The sequence below is a fragment of the Camellia sinensis genome, chromosome 9 (genome assembly GCF_055761805.1).
Source record: "Camellia sinensis isolate YWXY chromosome 9, ASM5576180v1, whole genome shotgun sequence".
Lineage (NCBI taxonomy): Eukaryota > Viridiplantae > Streptophyta > Magnoliopsida > Ericales > Theaceae > Camellia > Camellia sinensis.
This window is the reverse complement of record NC_138969.1, coordinates 18,458,629-18,474,403: the sequence shown is the minus strand read 5'-3', so window position 1 is coordinate 18,474,403 and position 15,775 is coordinate 18,458,629. Positions and strand designations below refer to the sequence as shown.

General features: G+C 31.5%; 1 protein-coding gene and 1 long non-coding RNA gene across 3 annotated transcripts in view; one reads left to right on the top strand and one right to left on the bottom strand.

Moving 5' to 3' along the window:
• Positions 1-6,974: 6,974 nt before the first annotated feature.
• The window catches only part of LOC114274376 (uncharacterized), a 54,337-nt gene continuing 45,536 nt past the window's right edge, over positions 6,975-15,775 (bottom strand). For both annotated transcript variants that reach the window (XM_082886248.1, XM_082886249.1), the window contains one exon: positions 6,975-7,268. The gene's annotated coding sequence lies outside the window, so the exon portion shown is untranslated. The remainder of the gene's footprint in view (positions 7,269-15,775) is intronic.
• On the top strand, positions 10,116-11,808 carry LOC114273026 (uncharacterized). The gene is made up of 3 exons (XR_014341037.1): positions 10,116-10,540; positions 10,876-10,920; positions 11,339-11,808. It is a non-coding gene; the product is annotated as an uncharacterized LOC114273026 (long non-coding RNA).

Here is a 15,775-nt window from a genome sequence, read left to right as displayed (position 1 = left end):
TGATAACTGGTATAATTTTTGTGAGTTTGACTTGATTTGTAACATTATGAAATTATGAACGGAATTAGTAATACTTAGGAAAATCAATGGGATTAGTAATACAGATATGTACAAACACAATAGGCCAGAATCTAGAGGTTTTGATTTTGCTGAAAAAATGTCTTGATGGTCCACAATTTGAAAAAAATTAAAAAAAAAAAAAGAAAAACAGTTAAGTGATAAAGTAAAATAAGCTAAATTTTTTGAGCTTTCTTTGCAATTTTGTTCATTTTGGACTTTTAGTGTTTATATTGGAGTGCATTTGTTATATGAAGAGATAGTTCAATTATTACACTTAGGCAGTGGCTTAAGGCCCACAACAAATTTTTTTTATTTATTGTGACCTAACTTTTCAAAGGCTTAATTAGATAAGACCTTACTTTGAGATCACTAAAAATCTTGAACCACTACTGATTATATGAGTACCGTCGACATGAACTGTGGCTAAAATGCAACATTGGCAATGTGTGTATGTGCAGGACAACGAGGAACTATTGCATGGTCAAGAACTCCAAGAACTTGTTCAATCTCCACGCATTCAAGAGAAGTTGTACTCGTCGGAGAGTGCATAGTTCCCAATCAAGTTGTTCAAACCCTAGCAAATGACACTCAACTTCAATCGAACTCGCTCATGTTGAAGGAACTTCTCATCAGTTTATTCCAAAAAGTGGCTGATAAAAACAGAATAAAAAATAAAAAAATAAGATTCACAATTTTGTTTATGTACCTTGTTTTTCTTTCTTCTTTCTTTTTTTTTCCTTTTTTCATCATGCCATTTTTTTTTTTTTTTGGAAATAATGTAGGAATCATGAAAAAAAATATCATGAAAATTTTTCATTCATTGATTTGTGCGTGGTGTTTTATTGTATATATAATTTAAAGGTGAAAAATCTTTCATGATATATTTTCATGATATTTTTTTTCATAACCCCTAATATTACTTCTTCTTTTTTTTGTGGTACTTTTTTGCTTTTAGGTAGCTTACATCCAAGTCTTTTTCTTGTAAATTTCTCTTTTTCAAGAAATGGATTAGTTCTATTTCATTACGTCATTGATCAAAACTGCATTAATTAATTGGCAATATTATCAAATGTCCCAAAAAAGAGAAAAAAGAAAAAGAAAAAGAAAAAAAGAAGGTCATTTATAAAGACATGGTTTAATTGCAAGCAACAATTCAACAAAAAAAATTTCTCATTATCACAATGTATTTTAGTTACCGCACAAATCACAATAACAAATATATTCTCTAACACTGTATTTGGTTAGGAAATTTGAGAAAAAATTAAAAAAGAAAAGAAAAAATAGGTAAAATATGAATAAAATATACTTAAATTTCACATAGTTTTACACACCTTTTTCCTTTCTCTTCAAATCTCTTTCCAAATCCCCCAACCAAACTCACTATAAGTGAATTAAATTTTATTCTTATTTAACTTTTGAGGATTCAATTTAGATATTAAAAAATATGAATGATAAAACACTTACAAACTGTGACACTTCATGCTGATAAAATATTTGTAGAGATCACACACTGTATAAAACGATATTGTGGAATTGTGCAAAATCATTTTCAATACTTTTTTCCAAATGATTTTTAATTTAACTGGCATAGTAAGTAGAGAATATTTCACCGAAATTGGATATATATTTTTTCTTCTTTCTTTTTTTCTATCTTTGTATTGTCCAGATCTTAATGGATCACTGGATTTTAGAAAGGCTATTAGCTCCATACAATCATTTAATTCAGATTGTAAGGAACTTGAGCAACCATATTTTTGCATAAGAAAATATTATACCTAAATGAATTTTTTAAATAAATGTGTGTAGATGCACTATTCTGGGGATTGTAACTTTCCTTGAATTTTTCATTTGCCACTCAATAAATGAATTTTGCTAATTTTTTGGGGGTTAGTTATATTTTTCACCTTTGTAATTTGATTTAAATTTCACTTTAGTTCCAATAGTTTCAATTTGAATAATTTGGCCTCCACACCTTAAATCTAGTTTCAATTTGGTCACTTCATCTAAATATATGTTAATTTTGTCTACGTGTATAAATTAAAAAATCGACAAATGTTTTAAAATTGTTAATTTTAACTTCCAATTTAGATAAAATGACCAAATTAAAATAAGACTTAAAGCGTAGGGATCAAATTGTTCAAATTGAAACTATAGAGACTAAAGTAAAATTTGAATCAAATTATAGTTAAAAAAAAAAAAAAGTGTAATTAATCGTTTCTTTTTTCGAGGATGGACAAATCATAGAGCAATCAGACTACTAACATGGTATGGAGATTGAGATTAGTTTGGTTTTGGTGAATGGTGGGTGTAGCGAAAAATATTGAGTGAAAAAATTATAACAATACTATAATGGTAATATTTGTGTATGATAATTTATTTAGCATTTTAGGTAACATTATTGCATTAGTTTAAAATATCTCATCACTCATATATGTTACAAATACAATTGTGACAAACAAATTATAAGATATAACTATGATTATGATAATATTATTATAAGGAGTGGATAGAGAAAAGAAAATGAAATTTTAAAATTTTTGGATGGGTGTGTATATTGAGAAGCGGGCCGATTAATTGCACGCGAGTGGCGTGTTGCAATCTAGTATCCAAATACGTTCTCTTAATTTCTAACAAACTCTCACTCTTGTAAGGTATATTTTTCTTGTCAATGGATAAGAAAACTTTTATAAATATCAGAGAATTATATTTAGATAATCATATTTTAACAATTAACTTAACAAAGAGTCCCATATTTGGTGAAGAAATAAACAACACATCAAATAACATAACAACCTATTCAACAAGGAGTCTGAGCATCTTCAATTCACTAGGTATATGATTAGGTATTTTGATTCAACTCATATTCACTAGCCACATATAGTTAGCCTTCAAGATTAGGCAAAATGTATTTAATCATTAGGATCATTTCCCTCAATCTTTGTTACTGACGTGACATTCTATAAAATTAATAGTATTTTGATGAATAACTAAAATAAAGACTATGATTGGAGTAAAAACATGAAACAGTTGATAGACAAAATAAAATATATACCTTATAATAATATTTTGATAGGTAAAATATCTACTACCGTTGGCGATGCTTAACAATTTTTGCTTTTGCTAATGTTTGACCTCCTTGACTTCCCCGATAGAGGTATACATGAGTGACCAATTTAATTCTCTCAAAAAATATAACAAACCAAATCTTTACAGAACTCACTCATCATTCAATGTTTCTTCTTCTTGCTAGCTAGTGTTTGGAGGCGCAATTGCTTCTCACCCAAAGCAATCATTCATTAAGTTGGAATTGATGATGATTAGATAGTTCACGAATTTTATTTGGTATTAGCATTTTGTCTTTGTTTACTACAACATCATTCGTCAAGATTGAAGCACGCCAAAATGTTTACCGTGAAGGTGTGGTGCAATTGTTAAAGATTCAATATAGACTCTTCGGAATCTTCTAGTGCATCCTACAAATGTTAAGAATACCTGGAAAATTTTAGAAAGTTATAGAGAAATTCATAAGCTTTTAGAACAATCTTAAAAATTCAGAATGTAAGAGAACATTGTAGAAACTTAGAAAAATTTAAAAAATTGTAGAGCAGTATGAAAACCTCCATTATCTATTAAAGTAGAATACAAAATTCTACAATATAATGGAATAAGGATGAAGGTGTCTGTGAGTATTCTAGAAACCTAATGATAGCTTTTTGATCAAGTTGATTTTAGTTGTCCATTGATGAACTAAATGGCTATATAAAGAGGAGAAACCTCATTTAGGAGACATATATACTAAGATATAGTGGAGTGGTAGAGAGCTTTAAATCGACCAATTCAAATAGTATTTGTAGTAATGGTTTAGTGTTGTGTGCTTCGTACAATATTAAGGTTAAAAATCAAGTTTTATTTAATAAGTAATATGATCTTATCATTTTGCTTCACTAGTTTCAAGGGTCAACAATTACCGCTTTAAAATATGCTTAACATGCTTCTAGTTTCAGTACAGTATTAAAATTGAGTTTTATTCAACAAATAATAGAATTGTGTCATTTTGCTAAAGACTATGTTTTTCCTAAATGAGAAGATATGTCAAATGTAATTTTCACAGTTTTGAGAGACATTTTTTGTTTAATGATTTGTAATATGTAATAATCAATTTCTTGTCTTTTCTTTTATTTATTTTTCAAATTGTATTTTCGATCAACTTGTAGATACGACTTGTGGAGTGTTGGTGTTGTGGCTTTAGGGATGATTTTAGGATCTCATAATGTTTTCCAATTAAATCATGGATCATATGCACTTCTAATTCTGTCATTCGATGTGTTGAATAAAGAGGAGATGAATATACTATTCAGCTGAGTCCTAGTTTTTATAATTAACAAGTGAAGACTTTTTTCTATTTCTTGTGCCAAACTTATCACTAACTAAAATTTCATTGGCCGTGGATTTGTTTGAATCCTCATACTTCATGTTTCATTCTTGTCAATCTTTTTGTTGTTTAGTCAATAATTTGCCAATCTCATTGGTTGAGGAAAGTGTAAACAAAAGCTTAATTAAGAAAAAATTATAGGTATCTCGTTAGCATTTTGTCTGTTTTATACAATACTATAAAAAATGGTTTGTAATCACTTCTAGCATATATAGATTCTGAATGTGTGTATTGGCTAGTCCTTTGATTGAAATGACAATTGAGAGATGTTCACCGGAATTTTTTTAATAATCAATTACTAATTAGATAAGCATTATAATTTACCTACTGCATTTAGTTGTATTAGACAGAAAAGGTGACCTAACAATATCATATTATGTCAAATGTAAAATGAATTATTTAAAAGATTTTTGTACAAATTTTATACTTTTTAAATCTATCTAGTTTAGAGTAAGTGAATCTAAAAAAATGATTAAAATGTTAAAATTTTCATTAAAAATAAAAATATATAAATTTAAAATTTTAAAAATTATTTTTAGAAATTCAAAAATAAACAGAGTAATACTTCATCAGAAAAGCCTAGGGGCACTATCGGGATGAAATTTCCAAGTTATTATGTTTCTCCACAACGCGGCACACTTGCTTGAATGTGCTACCCCGTAAGCTTGAAAGGTTAAAGTCAATCTTATTTCTCAATAGATACATTTTTATGCTTTAATTGGAAAAATAAAATTTTATTTACTCAAAATAAAAGAATACATTGAGATAAATAAAAATTAAAGAAAAAAAAATCATTGCTAAAATGGAACATCATATCACAATTAAGTTGACAATTACCATATCAAATCCAAAGCTTCCTTGAAAATTCACAAAACACAACTTTAAGTTGGTAGCATAATTGAGGCGTTTGGCCTAGTGATTATATAGCAACATTTTTTGTGGTGTGAGATATTGGATTTAATTTATGAATAATGCTTGGGGCCCTCTTTTGGGGGTCACCCCCTCACCCCCCTTTGTCACGTGGCAGGAGGTGATTGGTGGAGAAGGAAAAAAAAGAAAAAGAAAAAGAAAAGGAAAAGGTAACCAATGAGAGAGAGAGGGGGTCAAAAGGGGTGGGAGGAAAATGGGGGATGAATCATTACTCTTAATTTATATAGAGAAGAGTTCGATACCTTTTGTAGTAGTTTTTAATTTTCTCCTATTATGAGGGTTGGTTATAAGTAGTAGTTGAGTGATTGCTGGGCTTAATACCCTTTTTTAACTTTCTAATTATTTTGGACTACTAGTCTGTTTGTTCATTGATGATATAATATTTTTTATATTTGTAATTATTTTCTTATCAATTGACAAAAAAAGAAAAAAAGAAAAAAGATTTTTTTTTTTTTTTTAACAAATCAATTGTGCCCACAATCAAAAGAAATATAAATGCTATTGTATTTGTAAGGAGGCATTTAGAGCATTTTAGGCATTTAGGCCTAGTTTCATCTCGAAATGGAGTCCCCAAAAAAGTACGTAAAATGGTTAGATATTTTGTCTCATTATCTTTTGAGTAGCTGCATGCGAAGAGTTTTGAGAGCTAGGGAAAAACCAGTCACATAAGTAAAAAATAGTTAATTACACTTTTTATCCTTTTTTTTAACTCAAATTTTATTTTAATCACTATAGTTTTAATTTAAATAATTCGGTCCATAAACTTTAAATCTAGTTTTAATTTGGTCTTTTTGTCTAATTTTTTATTAATTTTGCCTTTACACTTTAGAAAATTAACAAGTATCCTAAAATTGTTAATTTTAACCTCCAATTTAGATGGAAAAAATCAAATTAAAACATTAAAAAATTGACGAGTATTCCAAAATTGTTCATTTTAACCTCAACTTAGACAGAAGAACCAAATTACAAACATAGAAAATTGATGAGTGTCCCAAAACTATTAATATTAAGGGCAAATTACATATACACCCCTCGAGGTTTGGCTAAATTACAAATACCCCCCTGAGGTTTGAGAAATTACGAATTCCCCCCTGAATGCTATATTTGCATAAGAAATTAGGGGGTAATTTGTTATGAAATATAAACCTCAGGGGGTAAATTGTTATGAAAATACAAACCTCAGGGGGCGGGATGTAATTTCCGAAACCTCAGGGGGGTATCTGTAATTTAACCAAACCTCGAGGGGTGTATATGTAATTTGCCCTAATATTAACCTCAATTTAGGTGAAAGAACTAAATTGAAATAGAGTTAAAGTGTAGGAATCAAATTGTTAAAATTAAAATTATAGTGATTAAAATAAAATTTGAGTCAAACTAAAGAGATAAAAAGTGTAGTTAACCATAAGTAGAGAGTATGTTGGAGTACACACTAAACAAAGTCACTAAGCAAAATATATAATAAATTTTTTTATGTATTTTTGGTAAGCAAAATGGCTATTAGTAGAATAAAAAAAACAACTTGGCAATGTAGCTCCAAACAACAAAACAGAAGAAAACCAACGGCCACTGCAAGAAATTTAACTATGGTAGAATGCAAGTTTTGGCAATAAGAAGACATACAGTTCAAGAAACACTTCAAATATCTATGGTCTGAGAGGTACAATCCAAAATCTAAGTCAAAACAATTCTCTACTATTAAAACTTAAATTTAACATGTCAAATGTTTCTAAGATAAAGAAACAAAGCATTAAAGTGTAATAGTACAACTCAAAAAAAAATTACTTTCCTTCAATGCTCTCCAACCCAAAAGACGTGTTCTCTCAGTGGATTACTTATTCATCAAAACCTGTGAAACACAAAGGAGAAATATAATAAGCTCGACAACCAAATAAATTACAAATACCACAGCTAGTCAGATCAAATATGCAAATATAATAAATTAAGCAATATGGAATTCTATCTTTGCAATAATTTGAGTAAAACATCTTTCAAACCATGAAAACAACTTAGTATTGTTGGTGGGAGTGAGATTCAAACCACTTATGGTGGTTCACAAAAAGAGAATTAACACTCACTACAACATTTTCTTAGTTTAGTGACATTTGAAAGTGCCACAAAACTATTCTTCTAATGACATTTTTTGGTCTTGTGGCATTTTGAACAAGTGCCACTTCTATCGGTGCCACGGTAGATACGAGTGTCACGGTAGATACTTGCAAGTGCCACTGCACCATCATGGCTAAAAACTTTCAATGATATTTTAATGTCATGGTAGATATTATTTGTGGCACTATCAAGCGCCATTAAAAAAAGAGTTAGTGACACTTATAAGTGTCATTACACCATCAAGACTAAAACCTTTCAGTGACACTTTAATGTCATGGTAGGCACTATTCGTGACGCTATCAAGTGCCGTTCGTGACGATAATTCGTTGTAGAACAATTTGATCCGCTCTTGCAGAGACTCGAACTGCCAACCTCCTGCACCATAAACCTTATACACCACACTCTTCCCACTACACCTCTATAGCACCATATGATTATATATGCAACATATATTATTTATATAGTACATACATCTATATTAATATAAAAGTATATGTACAAGCATAATTATTTTATTGAACATAATTTATGTAAAGTAAACTATTTACTAGTAAAATAAAAAAAGGCCACTTTTGGCGACTAAAAATATTTTTTGGTCGCCAATTCTATACTTTTGGCTACTAATTGTTTTTTAGTTACTAAAAAACTTAACTTTTACCGACCCAAATCGGGTTTGGTCACCGAAGATACACTTTTAGCTACCAAAATTTTGTTCGCCAAAAAATTTAATTCCCGCCTTAGGATTTTAGTTCTCCCGCGCTAAAAATAACCACTTTTGGCGACTAAACTTATTTTTTAGTTGCCAATTATAGACTTTTGGCTATTAAAATTTTTTTAGTCACCAACAAACTTTACTTTTGGCTACTAAAATTTTTTTAGTCGGTAAAACCCATATAATCATTGACCAAACTTATTTTTAGTCGCCAATTGTAGACTTTTGGCTGCTAAATTTTTTTAGTCGCCAAAAAGCTTTACTTTGGGCTACTAAAATTTTTTTGTCACTAAAACTCATATAATTAGCGACCAAACTTAGTTTTGGTCACCAATTGTAGACTTTTGGCTACTAAAATTGTTTAGTCGCCAAAAGCTTTACTTTTGGCTACTAATGCTGTTTTGGTTGCTGAAAGCTATACTTTCAGCGACCTAATTTTTTTTGGTCTTGAAATTTAGTCGCCGAATATGTTTTTTCCTGTAGTATATATTGAGTTTAATTTATTTATTTTTAATCATATACTACATTCTAAAATTTTAAAAATATATTGGCATTTTTTGTTTTTTCAAAAATGCCATTATAAGCTTGGAAAGTTTTTGACTTAGTGGCATTTCTCAAAATGCTATAAAATATTTGTTTATGAAACTTTTCACCTAAGTGTCATAAAAAGTAATTTGCACCTACCTAGTGTCCTGACATTTTTTAAAAAATGCCATTGCTACTAAAGTTTAGTGGCATCTGTTGGTAAATGTCACGAACATAATTTTTTGTGTCATTATTTTATAAAATGCCATAAAATTGATGTGACATTTCTTTATTGAAATGCCACTAGAGCCTTATATGTTTGTGGCTTTGTGGCATTTATCTAAATGTGTCACCAAATATTATTTTTGTGGCATTTTCTGAAAACATGCCACTAGTATAGTGTCACTAAAGTGTGTTTTTGTTGTAGTTTTGTGACACTTGTTCATTGAAATGTCACTTGAGCCTTTTATGTTTTTCGTTTTGTGGCATTTTTCAAAAACGTGCCACTAAATATCATTTTTGTGGCATTTTCTAAAAATATGCCACTATTGTAGTGCCACTAAAGTATGTTTTTGTTGTAGTTTTGTGACACTTGTTCATTGAAATGTCACTAGAGCCTTTTATGTTTGTCGTTTTGTGGCATTTTTCAAAAACGTGCCACTAAATATCATTTTTTGTGGCATTTTCTAAAAATATGTCACTAGTGTAGTGCCACTAAAGTATGTTTTTGTTGTAGTGACTGAACCAAACTCAATTTAAATTCACTCAACTAATTTTGAAAACATACAGAGCATAAACTACAATCTTCTCTCTTTCTTATTTTTATTTCTCCTACACACATTGATCACTCTGATACATACACAATTTATAGATGAACTTGATAGTGTGAAAGCATTAAATGCAAATATATGTAAGACTAAAAATTTCAAAAAAAAACATCCGCCATTGTTGAAACCTTGATTCAGCTTCCATGTTCCTACTCTTAGCTAGCACTACAAGAATTTACACATTTGCCGACCACTTTTGCCGACCAAAAAAATTTTTGTCGCAAAAAAATGACATTTGCCGACCAAAAGTAAATTTCATAGCTAAAAATTGATACTGTTACCGACTAAAATTTTTGGTCGCAAATAAGTAATTTTTGCCGACCAAATTACACTAATTGTCGCCAAAAATATGGGCGGAAGAATGAAATTAAAAAGGGGGCTGTGTATGCTATTTTTAGCGACTAATATAATTTGGTCGCTGATACCAAAACGGCGTTGTTTTGGTATCCAAATGCATTAGCCGACCATCAGTTTGGTAGGGGATGACTTTACTAATTAAAACAAATATGAAAAATTCCTACGCGCCTCTTTCACACCTCAGTCGATTTCGATCAAAGCTCAGTCGCGCCATTCACCTCACCTTACCTTCGTCTTCTTCACTCTCGTCGTCGGTTTCAAAACCCTAACCCTACCTTTGATCTTCTCCAATCCCTCCATAAGCCGTATGTTCAAATGCAGACCCTACACTCCCCTCAACTGTTTCAGAACCTTTGTCTACAAAGGACTACCGCCAGACTCATCAAAACGACGATCTGGAACGGGCTGATTGTGATGAGAATGATCAGGCGGCGAGGCACATTAATGCGTCGGAAATGAAATCGAAGATGGATAATTCATCTTTGCCCTAATTTTTCCCTCCATTTCTGTTCAATCGACCCCTCGATCTTCTCTGATTAGAACTCTGCACCAGATTTGCTGATTCAGTCCAGCTCCAGGTTCAGCCTTGAGGTACACACCACTCTCCTCTCATTCTCTACCTCTGTTTTTCACTTTCTTTCTTTTCTTCGCTTTTCTCTCAATGAATTCAAGATTCAGATTTCTTTTTTTGTTTATATTTTCCTTTTTTTCCCCTCAGAAACCAAAAGATTGGATCAATATACACATCTCTTACCTCAAATATAGGTTTAATTTTTTCCTTCTTGTTGATTTCAATTTCTACTGAAGATTTTTTGTTCCTATAATTTTCATTAGTTAACTGTTTGACCGAGAATGGCAGTGTTGACTTAGAACGGTTGATGATTGTTTCTACCTAGTTTATTAATTTGGTTGTTTTGGAAAAACAGAGAAAAATTGCCTCTATGGAATCTGATTCATCCACACTTTCTCAGGTATGCCTTTTTATTTATTTATTTATATAATTTTTTAATTCAAATGCTCATATTCAAGTGTTCTACAAAAAATTGATGGATTATACTTCTGTGTGTACTTCTCCAAATGGAGCAGAACTTGAATAAATTTAAGTTGTATAAATGCCAATTCATGTGGAAGTATTGGTTACTATTTCTGATTTTAGAGAATGTTTTAAGGATTGGGTTTAATAACTGAGATAGATATTACTATTATTTTTTAATATCTATATGATTATATCTATTTATTTGATCACTGGAAGGTTTGCAATTTTCTGAGGAGTCATATAAGCTGCAACTGTTCTGCAGATTTTTCCATTTCGGTTTCATGATATTCACATTGATTGATTGCTATAATTAGGTTGAGACTGTCTTCCATGAGTTTGGCCATGCATTGCAGAACATGCTAACCAAACAAGATGAAGGTCTTGTTTCTGGTTCTCAAGGGATAGAGAATGATGCGTTGTTGAATTAGCTTATTAGTTCATGGAAAATTGGTGCTGCCAAAGGTAATATTTTATAACCATAAATATCTCAATTCTATATGTTGTGCCTACTTTTCTCCTCAGATTCTACATTTTTATTCATGGCTCAAGCAATTTGAAATTGTTATGTAGCCATATATTATAAGTTATTCTTGTGTTGGTGGAATATGACTGCCTTTTGGGGGTTTCTCACTACATTGCCTTTGAATCCTATAAGGATTCAAAACATTGACGTCTGAATGTGAATTACTGCATACTTATTAAATATTTATGCAAGCACCAACATTTTGTTTATGTCGTTTTCAAAAGAAATGATTCCATAACCTGGTGTTCTGCTTCTAATGACTAAGGGATAATTTTCTTTGTAAAATGATTTTAGCATCTCTTCTTTTACTTTTCTCGGTTCATATTTGCAAAACAATTCATCCCTAAGGAGGTTTAATTAATGACATATCAGTTAACCACTAATTGTTAGTTCTTGGATTCTTCATGCGTGGGTGTGCCATTCCCACTTAAAAAACCATATTTTTATTTTAGTATGTGAATATAACAAAAGTTTACATATCTAAATGCATAGATAGTCCAAACTTCAATTTTTCATAGACATGATGCTTCAGTGTTCTTGATTATGTTACCAACCAGATAACAAACTATGTAATGAGTATTGTTAATAAAAAGAATAAGAATGCTAATCTCAAAGCCCACGCAGTGAAGAACCATCTATGGGTTTTTGTCAATGCTCTTATTGGCAACCCAGCTTTTGATTCTCAAACCAAAGGGACTTTGACAATTCGGAGTATGAATCTTGGAAGGAATAAGAATGCTAATCCCTGTCCAATCTTACTTCCATTACTGTCTAGTGGAACTGAAAGTGAAGTTTATAATAACTGGTATTTATTGTTGCACAGGCTACTCACAGAAATGGGAAAGTTCTAGCGTTTTATTCCATGTCGGAGTATGAATCTTGGAAGGAGAGCTGGGAGGCAATGCCAGCGGTTGGTCCATTAAGTACTATAAGGTTTGTATGTTCAAGATCACAGGAGGGATAAATCTAGGGTACTCGGTGTTTTTGTATGTGTTGTCAGTTTTGGTATTTTATTATCTGCACTACTATTTGTCTCTTGGACTATATTTGTCCCTTCAAGTTTTCATTGAGGAAACCTACCTTGGATTTCTGGGTGAACTGTGTCAGATTCGTAATTATTGTGGTTATATGCAATGCTGCTGCCATGGAGGTACATATATTATGACATGTTGAACCAAGCTATTTTTAGTAACATGTAACGTGAAGTACTTGATGTTTTTAGATGTTCTTTTCCTCAGGCACTTCCCATATTTCTGTATAGTTTGATCACTACTTGGGGTGCCATCCTGATTTTAGTTACATTGATACTTCTGTTTGGAGAGGTGAGGGATTTATCTTAGGTAACATTTCTTTAGAAGAGAGCTATAAAATTTGGAGCAGGTGGACAGCTGCTTGAATTTGCAGTGCAATTTATGGTTTATTAGGGTATTCGTGCCCAATTTTACCCACGTAAAACTGATTTCTTATCCCTGCAATTTGCGACATGGGGAATTGAGGTGGGAATGTGTCTGCCCATTAGAAAAAGTGCTTATTAGAAAACTTGAGTTATGTTCTTGTAGCATGGATACATTTTCTGAAGAAGTGCTTTTAGAAAACTCAAATTTATTTTTCGCATCGTGATGTTTCAATTTTCCTGGTTAAATCAGCATGGTGAATTTGCATGCGCTAATTACTACTAGTCTGTATGAACAGATTATACCACAATCTGTTTGTTCTAGATATGGGTTGGCTATTGGTGCAGTTGTAGCCCCATTTGTCTGCATTCTTGTTTGGATTTGTTTTCCTGTAGCATATCCAATAAGCAAGGTACTTGTGTTTGCTCAGCACTATTGCATTGCATTAGTTAAGTAAATTCATTGGTTGGTCTTTCTAATTAGTCTTCTTGGCTACCCTTATTCTCTGTGATTTTAGCTATTATATTTTCTGCTAGGACATGTACATGTAGCACTTTTCCGTAGAGCTGAGTTGAAAACACTGGTTGATTTGCATGGTAATGAGGTAAGTAGCTACATTTTTTAAAGTGTTATGAACTAACAACATTTTTTTTATTTATTTATGATGCAATTTGGTCCATCCCCCTCCCATGTCCCTACTGCCCACCCACCCACCCACCTACCTACACCCAAAAGAAAAAAAGGACAATAATGTTTTTCCATCCTGTTATTGTTATTACTGTTAGTTTTTTTCTCTGTCAAGGCACGAAAAGGACAAATCACAACTCATTTATATGACAAACAGTCTATAATTTTTGTCATAATAACAGGAAAAGTTCAATTGGATACAGGTATGTAGGGACACGACACTTGATGCCAGTCCAGCATAGTTGGGAATTCAATTTCCCCGGTTCATGCTTATTATTTTAGTACACATCTTTTTTCAAGGCAGTATCATTAGAAATTGGTTTAAGACATACTATAGGATGGCAGTGAATCACAAAATGGCTTTGTGTAGTGAATTCCTTGTAGTTGAATAAGGCTTTGTTGAATGAGCATGCTCAGTTTTTGTCTATTGTCCCCCCCAAGAATTTTTCTTTATTCACTCTTTAAGACCGTATTATATAATTTTTCCATGTTAAAAATAGACCATGTTGGGGCCTTATTTTCATCTTCTTGATTGTTTCTCCTACTAAACAACTGTCAATTTCCTTAGGGTATGTAGATTGTTGTTTAGCACTCTGTCTCGAAGACTTGAAGTCCCTCAGTGGCCTTACTATGCGAAATTTGAATCTCTATGTTCTTATAAGTTATAAGTACTCATCAAACATCTTTCTCTAGCTATATTTGTATTGTGTTTTCTCAGTCATTGTTGTCTTCTCTTGATTCACAAAATTAATTCATTCTTTGTGTTTCATTAGTGATGACAATATTAAAGTAGCTGTCAATTTATGTGTTTCATTAGTGTTGCCAATTTAAAAAATATCTGTCAATTTCCGTATGTGTTTACTTTTTTCATGTAATGCAGTTATGTGAGGGAAACATTGGGACTTTGGAGGAATGGACCATGGAGATGATCAAGCTGCAGTGCTAAACCCTGGGAACAAACCATTAACACAGATTACTGAAGATGATTCATTTAGAGAATTTGAATTTAGACAGTATTTTTTTGCCAGCCAAGCAAAGGTGTGCAAGACAAAGAAGTAGGATTAACTTAGGTCGGTTTTAGATAATAACAGGAGAATTTATACATAATGGAAAATTATGTTTTTTTTTTCATACCAGAAGTTATTGCATTATTTGTTTTCCTCAATCATGTTCAATTTATGGCATGTAAAATTTTTCGTAGCATTGAGTCTTTCATTTATCAGTAACACTTATATTATTCTTCTTCCATATTGGAAATTGGGATGCACTGCTTGAACTTGCTTTAGTACGTGCTCAGTATATCATAGTTAACTTAATTCTACATTTTATTGTTAAACTTAATTTGTAATATCTATACTAATTGCCTCACTGGAGCCATACTTTCTTAAGTTTTCTACAGTGGTTGTTATATTTGTCAAAACTTTAAATGTTTTGTCTCGCCACATTTCAAGGGTACTTGGTTTTCTGCAATTGTGTTTTAACTTTGTTGCAATTATACATCTCAATTTTACAGCTGTTATTCAAGTTGAATCGTCCCTTTGAGGTTGCATCAAGGGGCTATTCATTTATTATCGGTTTTTCAAAGGCATTGGCACTGCATGAGGTATTTGACATGTTGTTCAATGTTCACTCACAGTAATAATAGTACTTTTTTTAAGCTATTATTGAAACGTTATTTATTCTTATCCTTTTTACCTCTCTTTTCTTGGTGTTCTTTTCAGAGTATGTTACCCTTCTGTATGCGTGAAGTTTGGGTGATAATTGCTTGCTTGGCTTTAATCAATACAATTGCTTCTCATTATAGTAATGGACAAGTGGCACCTGATATAGAAACAGAGTTTTATCACCTTCAAGGTGATCTTTATTCACTATGCTGGATTAAGGTAAAGTTTACACGCATTGCAAGTGACTTCCAAACTCCATATACTTAGTGTGATATAGTGCAGTGTTTGCATACTATACTATGTAACTTGGTGAGTGGAAGTAATCAACATTTGTTATTTCAACCGAGAATGGAGTTTGAGGGAAAAAATAGTTGTCTAGGCATGTTTTTTACTGACATATAGATGCGATGATATGTTTCATTCTATTTTTATTTCTCAATGGTTTCCCTGTGACAATTAACAAGCATTTTTTTTTATTAAGAAAAAAAAGAATAGCCATGCATTTGTTCACTTGTTTCTACA